The sequence below is a fragment of the Anastrepha obliqua genome, chromosome 1 (genome assembly GCF_027943255.1).
Source record: "Anastrepha obliqua isolate idAnaObli1 chromosome 1, idAnaObli1_1.0, whole genome shotgun sequence".
NCBI classification, from domain to species: Eukaryota; Metazoa; Arthropoda; class Insecta; order Diptera; family Tephritidae; genus Anastrepha; species Anastrepha obliqua.
Genome location: NC_072892.1, coordinates 100,574,864 through 100,582,003, shown reverse-complemented (window position 1 = coordinate 100,582,003; position 7,140 = coordinate 100,574,864).

Below are 7,140 nucleotides of genomic sequence, written 5' to 3'. Positions count from 1 at the left end.
ATCCACGGCGGGAAGAAAAAATATTTGTGAGAATAGAATATTGGAGTTGCTACTAAAAAAACTTATCACAGACGAGGGCTATCGAATTTAATTATGTTAATTACATGTCTCAGTATATATATTGTATATAAAATGCAATAAAACAGCATTTTTGTTTTTTGGAAATTCGAAATTGAATTATTACACTAAATACGAATATTTTTAAAAATTTCTTTCAATCTGGCATAACTTTTGTGCTTCTCTCGTTGTCTGCACTCTTCTCACTTTGAAGAGTGTAAATTCCGAAATTGGCAAGATATAGCAATTGAAATTTCTCCAATTTCGGTCACTCTTGTCTTCTAAGCATCTGATCGTATTTATGTGTCATGACATGTGCTTGTAACTATTTTATATACAATTTAAGTTCAATAAAACAAAAGGCGGCAAAGTTGTCCTATTGAATTGAATTCTTGGTGTGTTCCACTTGTGCCAGCACATAGCACACTTTCAGGCGCACCAAAAGCATTCAAACTGTCAATAGCTTTTGTAGTTGTTCGATTCTACTTTTGCTATTGACAACTTTGCTTCGTCGTTTCTACATTTATTGTTCATACGCTTGTTGTTGTTATTGTTGCTATAGCTGCTGACATGTTCGATGTTGAATGAAAAGTTTAGATTTGTTGCTTAGCTGAAGTTTCTTTTATTCAACGCTTCTACATCATCTACGCTCTAAAGAGGAACTGAAGTATAAATCTAGATCTGGGTAATATGGAATTTCTTATACCCCATGCATATAAAGGATTAGTCATCGGTTGTTAAGTAAGTAAATAGTATTGATTTCAGTAAAGCGACGCGACGTGCCAAGCAAAAGAACTGTATTGACTTACTTCTGCAGAATTCTGCAGTATTGAATGAGGGAATGAAATCATAATTTAAAATTGAATTCTTAAATCAAAGCCATTTCCGTGCAAATAATGTATTCAAAAATCCGAAAGGTGTGAAAAATGGTGCAGCAACCTCTGCATTCAGCATTCAAAGGCTTGCGATAAAGGATCGACACCGCTTTGTTTTTTGACCTCAGAGTATCTACTCTTTATTGTTAAAACCATGACACTACATGTCGCATAAATTCTTATTTCTTAGGATAGCGATTGCTGCTTAGATGGTATCAACTATACTTGGGCTCCTAACCCACAAGAGGAATGCAGTTACCATTGATCTCTGAAACCAAGTAAAATTTTTTTGTTTTTTTTTTGTTTTGTGGTGGATGAGGTAGGGTTCAAAATGCCTTCGCACTTACAGCGACCGTCCTCTACTGCGTCGTGTGGTGTTGCCACTAAAACTAACCCTGCTCTCCTTCAGGGGAGACACCCTTTCTTAAAGATGTTTCTACCGAGCGCTGTCCCTATCGCCTAGAAATTACAGTATAGTCGCTATAACGGCATTGTATGAGGGTTGCTATTTATATTTCTGGCTTAACCCTAGAGGTGGTTGGAAGTAGTTTGATTGTTTTCCAAAATATTTGTGTGAACCAATTTTCGAAACACTTTCCCTGGTCGCGTTTTCAGGGTGCATTTTAATTGTATGGGATCCAGTGCAAACATACCTTTTTGGCCTCAAGGTGATAATGCAAAATCTTGTAGGTGTTCGTGATACTAATGCCCAAAGATGCTTCAGTCTCACAGTTTGTGGACGATCTTGTCGCGTCTGGTTAAGCCACGTCGGAAATTGTGAAGAATAATCGCACGAAAATGTTCACGGTTCAATTCAATTTTGTTGCCGAGATGAATTTTTAAATCCATTGTAAACAATATTAATGTGGGTCACTCATCATCAATATATATGAATGAATATATGCAAAAATCTAGAAAAATTACGTTTCCTGGTTCATTAAATGGTTGCTCCAATGGTGAGGGTTCTAAATGCTTCCATTTCAGTATCATTGAAATAGGTAAATGGGAGCAAAAAGTCGATTCTACGAGCAAATTTAATATTTCAGTTGGTATTTGACCGGATCATTATCATCATCGGTTCCTGTTTCTCCCACAGGAGCATAGGGCCTCAGTAAAACATCTCCATCTGATACTATTTTTGGAAGGAGCTTGATTTCGTTCCAAGTTTTTCCTGAAGTTTCAACTTCCTTGAGAACAGTTCTTCTTCAATAACGGCCAACTTTGCGCGCCACTTGGGGATTCCAATCCAGTGCTTGAGCACAGACTTCATTTGCGTCCTTGCAAAGCGTATGCCCAATCCACCTCTACTTTCGCTATTTTATCATGTTAGCTACCGGCTGGATTTTGCACTTCTCGTACAGATCGTCGTTACTTATGATGTTGAGCCACCAGATATTCAATGTCCTGCGTAAACCTTTGTTCATACAGCTTTGAATTTTGATTTCGATCCAATTACACTGTGGTACAAAAAAAAAAGTTGCAAAAAAACTTTGGATCGGACATGATGAGGGTTATAGCTTATGAAAAACTGAAAAGAATGGTATAGGAGAAATTTCCAATACACCCCCAAAATCTCATTTTATGGCCATAAAACCGTTTCTCAGTAGGTTGATATGAACAATCACTCCTAACTTCGCCAATTTCCATCCGATTTCGAATTTGCTTTTTTAGTTCGAAAGAACAAAAACAAGCCTTTTTGACAGTGTGTTAACATTTTTTCTGAAATGACAACTGACGAGACTGTAGACGGAAGTATTTGGAATTTTTTTATTTTTTCTCTATTTTTTCGACTTTGACATAATTTTTACGATATTATCCGATATTGAGGATTTTTTTTAGTACACTACTGTTATAGTAAATTTAATTTTGCGTCAAATGAGCTATATTTGACTGTAATTGAATTAAAATTAGTAGAGTTGTGCGAGTTTTAAGACTTTTTGTTTTTTTTTTTACTAATTTGGTATGTAGGTATAGCTTACGCTAAATGGGAATAAGGACGTGTTTTGATGCGTTATTATAGATACGTAATATTTATTGGAGTATATATGAATACATAAGAGTACACTGTACTGCATACAACAGAACTGGTTAGAACTTACGAAAATATCTGACATATTATAGCACATTTTTTTCAATAGAAATATGGAAAAGCTCCCAAGTGTGCCAAAGTTCACACTGTACATTGATTAACAAAAGAAGTTTGTTATTATAATTTAACCTTATTAAAACGTCGAAGTTTTATTGTTTGTTTCATTGAAATTCAAAAGATATAAATCAAAACGTTGCCAGAAAAGTCAAATTTCTCAATATTCTCCGATGATATGGCATCATCAGCCTTATCATAAACCAGATGATTGTTATTTTTGTAAAACGGACGTAAACGGTCATCATTATAAAACTCGAAAGCACATAAAGTATGCTGATGTTGCAACTGTTAAGAACCCCGTAGTCTTGGACGATATGATTGACTCAACTGCAGGTCATGAACTGAAGGAAGTTCAACTCATTGCTGATGATGATCAAACTGATAACAATAAACCTGATGATGAAGAGTACTTTCCGTCTGGTTCTAAGTTTTCAGAACGAGACATTGTATCAAATTCAGATTTTCAGGATCTTTCTCGTGATTTACATACTTCTATCGGGAAGACAATCTGAAACGCTCGCTTCTCGATTTAAACAATGGAATTTAGTTGATGACGACTTCAGATGAATGATGATGATCGAATTTCTTACAGAGAAGTATTCAAAACTGATGAAGAAATGACAAATGTACCGTACCATACTAAACTCCAAAGGGCCGTTTCCAATGCATTTTTAAGTTTGGAACCAGTGCCGTTGTGTACTGCACCGTACCATACCGTACAGTGCTGCACTGCACAATACTCCAATAAATATTATGCGTTTATAATGACACTTGTTATTATTTTCATGCTTCGAAACGCATACCAAATCTCGTAGTAAAAAAAGAAAAAATCTTAAAACCCACACAACTCTATTAATTTTAATTCAATTACAGTCAAATATAGCTCATTCGACGCAAAATTAAATTTACTATAACAGTAGTGTACTAAAAAAAATCCTCAATATCGGATAATATCGTAAAAATTATGTCAAAGTCAAAAAAATAGAGAAAAAATAAAAAAATTCCAAATACTTCCGTCTACAGTCTCGGCAGTTGTCATTTCAGAAAAAATGTTAACACACTGTCAAAAAGGCTTGTTTTTGTTCTTTCGAACTAAAAAAGCAAATTCGAAATCGGATGGAAATTGGCGAAGTTAGGAGTGATTGTTCATATCAACCTACTGAGAAACGGTTTTATGGCCATAAAATGAGATTTTGGGGGTGTATTAGAAATTTCAACTATACCATTATTTTCAGTTTTTCATAAGCTACAACCCTCACCATGTCCGATCCAAAGTTTTTTTGCAACTTTTTTTTTGTACCACAGTGTTATTTGTGTCCCAGGTTTCCGATCCATAAAAGAGTACTGATAGTACATTTGTCTTAAAGATCCATAATTTTGTATATACGCTGAGGATGCTCGAAGACCAGATAGCTCGGAACTGTGCATATGCGCCTTTCGCTTTATTTATTCTGGCGATAACGTCTAGTTTCGCTCTGTCTTCAGCGGCAATGATCCTACCCAAGTAGGTAAAGGTATGAACGTTCTCAATTTGACCGCCATTTAAGAGGAACGGGCGGCTGCTAGTGGATCGAATTTTCATGGCTTTCGTTTTCTCGTGATTTATTTTTAGCCCTGCACTCAATGAGGCTGAGGACAGATCGTCAATTTTGTTGTGCATGTCGGAGTGTTTGACGAAGAGAAGACATATATCATCAGCGTAGGCAAAGTCTTCGAGATGTTCATAGAAGTTCCAATAAATACCTCTTCTTTTCCCCTAAATACAGATTTTTAGTATATCATCAATAGCAATTGACAATAATAAAGGAGACAACAGGCAGCCTTGCCGTATGCCAGCACTGGTGAGAATGCTTTCCGACAGGTTTCCATGGTGCAAAATCCTGCATTTAAAGTTGTTTTAGTGCGCGCGTATGAAAGATATTAGTTCCTTAGAGCGTGTAACGCGTCCCATATGCTGTTACGAGAAACGCAATCAAAAGCTGTACTGTAATTTCCAAAAGTTAGTTGTAGGGTTGTCTGCCACTCTTGTACGTGCTCCACAATGAGACGTAGGGTGTTAATTTTATCTACATTTAACCGGAGCTCTTTTTAGTGCCGCGCATTTTCGGTGCTGCAAATTTCTTCTTCTTTTATAGCGTTACACAGCTTCCCTCAAAATGCTCCTCCAAAGCGGTCTATCTTGAGTTGTTGCTTCGTAGTTACGTATTCCCAGCTTTTTAAGATCGTGTTCCACTGCGTCTATCCAACTGTTTGACCTTCACGCCCATTAGCTTTCCTGCAAAGGCCTTCTTCCCAGTACAGTCAGCAGGCATACGGATCACATGACCTAGCCATCTTATGCACTGCACTTTAATAAAACGTACAGCTATCTCGTTCTGAACTAGATCGTTCAGTTCAGAGTCCATTCTTATTGGCCAAAAGATCTTTCTTAAATTTTTTCATTCTATGCTAGCAATCTGCGCGCAGTTATCAATCTTAAGAGTCTATTCCTCACAACCATACGTTAGAAATGGTCGAATAAGGGTCTTGTACATAGTGAACTTTGTAGCTTTAAACAAAAGTCGGGACTTGAACAAGTTAAGGTGGGCGTAATACGCCGCCAGCGTTGATGCGATCCCTGACCGCGGAAGTTGAATCACCGCTACATGCGAATATAACTCCTAGGTACTTAAAATGCTGCACTGTTTCAAAAGTATAGGCTCCCACATGGGAATTTTGCATCTATGTAGGCCACCTCGATTTCAACAGGTATTTGGTTTTGCCCTCGTTTACAAAAAGGCCAATATCGTTCGCAGTTTTGTTAATTTTTAAATTATTGCTATTTCTTGAGGGCATAGGACATATTTAGGTTGTTCTAGTTATCAAGGTACCACCTTTGTTGACTTCCCTTACGACAAAGTGCAGCATCAAATTGAATATGACTGTTGATAATGCATCACCTTGTTTTACACCTGATTCAATAGAGAATGACTCTGTGAGATTCCCTTGAATGATCATGATCAATGCTTGCGTATTTGTGAGCGGTGCGCTAACGAGCCTCATTAGTTTGGTAGGTATTCCAAGAATAAGCAGAATGTGCTGCATCCAATCTCTTTTAACACTGTCGAAGGCTTATTTGAAATCAACGAACAGGCAGTGAACATCTAACCCATATTCATAGTGTTTTTTAAACATTTGGCTAAGCGCAAAACATTGGTCGATTGTAGACTTGCCTCTACGAAATCCGCATTGATCGTCTTCAATTGCGAATTTATTTGTGGGAACATTTTAAAGATAAAAAAATAAATCGTTTTGAAAACATTGAAAGGGATTTTAAAATTTGAGACTATGCCATGTCACGTAGACGTCCAAACATGTGAGAGAAATGGTTCAGTTCATAAAAGGATGGTAATTTTATTTCTTGCTGTCAATTCGCTACTGTTGGGTTGGTAATTCAGGTAAAAACCGCTGTGAAAGTGTTTCTAGCTGGAAACGTGAAAAGTCAGTTGAAATTAAGTTTAAAAATTAGTAACTTACACAACATTACGTCATACTTTAACTGAAAAATTCGACTTTTTTAATTTTCAGATGATTCTACGACGAATGCCGATTGGCACCGCAGAGCATCTCTCGAAAAACAAATCTCCAAAAAAACTCTGTCATGGGCTTATTTGTCAATATTTTATTATTAATATTTTTTAAAAACGTATTGAAAAGATGTACAATAACAAGCAACTGATTTTATTAAAGTATCTTAAGCCATATTTCTGTAAAAAATTCAAAAAAAAAGGGTTTTTTTTAGCGCTAAACCCTACCACCCCCTTAACACCACTGGTTATTTTTTGTAAGGCTATGCTAAAGAGAGAGTCCATACGCAGCCATTTGAATCCATTTTAGTATTAAAATACAAAATTCTTGACGTGTTTAAGGAAAAAGGCCCACAATTTTGCAAAAAAAAAAAAATTGATGTGATTCATGAAAGAATCGACGTCTCTTACGGCGGTCGTAGTGTACATCACTCACATATAAAAAACAAAAAAAAAAAAAAAATTAAAAGAAAAATTCCAATCTGTTGTAAAGAGA